At 37.5% G+C, this 3796-nt stretch overlaps 1 pseudogene; it reads left to right on the forward strand.

Moving 5' to 3' along the window:
- Positions 1 to 2443: 2443 nt before the first annotated feature.
- On the forward strand, positions 2444 to 2683 carry LOC134391649 (small nuclear ribonucleoprotein G-like; annotated as a pseudogene).
- The last annotated feature ends 1113 nt before the right edge of the window (positions 2684 to 3796 follow it).

Here is a 3796-nt window from a genome sequence, read left to right on the forward strand (position 1 = left end):
TGTGTCTACAAGCCAGGAAGCACCAAGGAATGCCAACAAGCAGCAAAAGCTAGCAGACACAAGGAAGCATTCTCCCCTACATCCGTCAGAGACAGCGAGACCACGCTGACACCTTGATTTTGGACTTTCATCCTCCAGAACTGTAAGACAGTAAATTTCTGTTGTTCTAAATCATCCACTTTATGGTACTTTATTATGGCAGCCCCAGAAAACTAACACAGAGCCAAAGCAGCCATCTTGGATCATGAGATGGCTTGCTATGTATAGATTCCAGAACACAAGACAGAAGGACCCTGTAGACTTGATGACTTAATGGAATAGAGTTCTGGATTACCTATCTGCGTGCAAAATTCTACATGACAGAGCAACGAGTTTGAGTCTTGAAGCAACTGTTATTTGGGGTTCCTATTAATCCCAGATGAATCTAATTCTGATAAAGCCATATACCTCTCCTTCTGTGAAGTACTGCAAATGGCTATGGTTCCTAATACTAGCCTGCATTTTATATTCTGGTTCTCCACTCATTTACTCAGTGGAAATGGATGCAAATGTGATAAAGCTAATTATATATCCTAGCCTTGCCAAGGAAGAGAGTAAAATTAAGGTGGTTCTTTAAGATTGCTGGGAACTGGAGGCAAATGCCTCCAGGGTTGAAATCATAGGTTATTAGGATTAAAGATGATAGTAGCAGAGTGCGATAAGTAAAAGGACAGACTATGGTATCTAATAGTCCTGGAATCCAATTCCAACTCTACCCCTTACTAGCTAGCTAAGTGATTTTTAATAAGTAATTTCACATCTCTATACCTCAGGCTTCTCATCTCTAAAATAGATGATAAAAGTTAATGAGTTGCCTAACTGAGGAGGGAGAGCATGTGTGTGAAGATGTTAATAACTTTAGTGCATTGTGGAGGGGATTAAATGAAAAATATTCATAAAGTGTATAACACAGTTCCAGACACATAGTAACTTCCTTCCCACCTTGGGCTTCTGCACATGTAGTTCCATTTCTGTGGATGCTCTCTTACCATGAACAGACTTCTGCAAAAATAGACTTTTTGTCTCGTTAATTCATATTCACTCTTTAATTTCAGCTCCAAGTTAATCTCTTCAGAAAATCCTTTCTTGGTATCCCGTGAAACTAAGTCTCACATTATTTTGTAATTTTAATCACAGCTGTTAGTAAAATTAAATCTGCAATGATTATTTATGTTATTATTTGCTTGATTTCTGTCTTCCCTTCTAGGTTAGCATGACTCAAAGTGTGATCTACCAACCAGTGCTGGTCTGCAAACTATCTATTACTCATCCTCCAGGAGATAAATACAGAAACTAAGATTAAGTATTTAGAAACTTTTAAAGCAACTTGACATGGTAATTTGGGCTTGTATTTTGCATATTTGATATTTTTATTGTGTCTTTCTAGTAACTCATTTGTATTATAACCTACAAAATATCTGTATGTGATGGATTTCTTTTTAAATTATTTTAACTAATCTTTTATTACAGATGTTCAAGAAGCATGGTTCTGGACCAGAGATCAGGAAAATTTTTCTGTAAATGGTCAAATAGTAAGCATTTTGGGCTTTTCAGGCCATATATCTCTGTTGCCACTATATAACTCTGCCCTTATAGCATAAAAGCAGCCATAGGCAATACACAAATGGATGGACGTGGCTGTGTTTCAATAAAACTATATATTCAAAAACAGATGGTGGAGCATAGTGCTGATAACACCAAAGTCAGGGGTTCAGATCCTCTTACGGCCCGCTGCCAAAACTAACTAACTAACTAACTAACTAACTAACTAATTAAATAAATAAATAAATAAATAAATAAATAAAAACAGATGGTGGGCCATACTTGACCCACAGACTATAGTTTGTCAACACCTATTATAGGACATAAGCTCCCAGGGGGAACAGATGTCTTTTTTGTTTTATTCTTTATTATCTCCCCAGTGCCTAAGATATCACTTACGTAATAGGTTCCCAATAAACACTTGTTAAAACATGAATAGTCTACTCTCTGATACAGGTGCAGGTCTTGCCTGAGTTGACATGGAGGTCATTTGTCCAAGGCTGCAAAAGCCATGGATTACCAGGAGAGGAGTATTAATTTCCTGGCTAGAAAAATAAAAACTTTGGGTGTTCCCCATATACAGTCTAGAAAGCAAAGGTAATCATCAGTTACTTCAAAGAAGGATGGAAGAAGATGTTGGCAATTGGTGGTGTCTTAAAGAAGCTGTGAAAGTTTGGGAGGAGTGGTAGTGGCAGATAAAAGGGGCATATAATTGATCGCTGAGCTGCGGTTAGACAGCATGAGTGAGAGGTGGCAATGACCTAGAGGGCAGCAATTTAAAATCCTTTGATGATACAGTGGGAGCATGGGGGAGGTTGCAAATTCCATTTCAAGGCAGCTCTGCACCTGCTGAGTAGACACCATGAGCAAAGCTGACTCTTCCAAGTAGAAAAAAATTATGGAAAAGAAGTTATCATTGAAATTAAACAGTGGCAGACATGTCCAAGGAATAATATGGGTATTCTATCCCTTTATGAACCTTGAGATAGATGAATGTGTGGAGATCACAACTAGTGGCCAATAGAACAATATAGGAATGGTGGCAATACAAGGAAATAGTATCATCATGTTAGAAGCCTTCGAAAGGCTTCTAACATTATAAATAATGGCTGTGTTCAGCAAAAAAATCGATGACTCCCACATGTCCCCTCTACAAAGGGCCTATTCTCTAATGATGCAAAAATCAGGTCACGTACATTCTTCACATTAAACTTTTTGGTTAAATTAAGGGGAAAAAAGCAAAAAAACAAAAAAACCCTGTGATGACTCCTAAGATCCAGTCCAAAATCCTCTAACCTACATATGAAGTTCTTTGTCATTTGGTTCCAAGCAATGTTTCTAGCCACCATATATGCCGGGAACCCCTTTCTCAATAGGAAGTGTTCCTAAAGCCGCACTGGGCTATTCACTATTTCCTTCACATGCCCTGAACTTTCACAGCTCATTATCATTGCTTTTGCTCTAGCGATTCCTTGCCCTACAATGCCTTTCTTTTCCTCTCCATCTGCACATTCTTATCACCCTTTGAGACCTAGTTCAAAAATCATTTATATTGTTGAAGCCTTCATGACTCACTTACCCAGAGAGACAGTTTGACTCTCATTGCACTGTGATTTGCCATTACATTATATCCTAATTATTTGTTTGCATATCTGGCTTTTGCTGAGACAGAGAGCTCTTTGAAAGCTACTTTTAATATTCTGGTGCCTAAGCGGAATTGGCAAAAATGCAAAGAGCCCATGATGCTGCTTTTAAAGCAACTGTAGCAATATTTTGTCCTGCATTCTATCCTGCTACACTAATGTTTTTCTCCTGCATTTATCCTTTTGCAGCTAAATCTTCTATTTTGCTACTCTAAGACCTAGACACAGGAGAAAACATCCCTATGCAAGGTTGATAAGCTTAGCAGTAAGAAGGTCCCAATACTGTATATCCAAATCCACAAAGTGTCCTTTAGAGAACATTTCAATCCCGTGTGCGTTTTCAGGGAAACGTAACCAGTATGTTTTTATTAGTTAAATTACATTTAGTTTACCAACATAATGTACTTTCAGTCATTATACTCCAAATCTAATGCATTTCCTTAGGAAGAAAAACAATCTTTTTTTTTTTTCAGTTTTTTGTCAATTGAAATCACACACACAATAATATTGTTAAACTCAATTTCTAATTCCTTCAAAATAAAGTTTCCAAATGAACACAACAGTGTGCAGGA

Source organism: Cynocephalus volans, chromosome 12 (assembly GCF_027409185.1).
Source record: "Cynocephalus volans isolate mCynVol1 chromosome 12, mCynVol1.pri, whole genome shotgun sequence".
In the NCBI taxonomy this organism is placed as follows: Eukaryota; Metazoa; Chordata; class Mammalia; order Dermoptera; family Cynocephalidae; genus Cynocephalus; species Cynocephalus volans.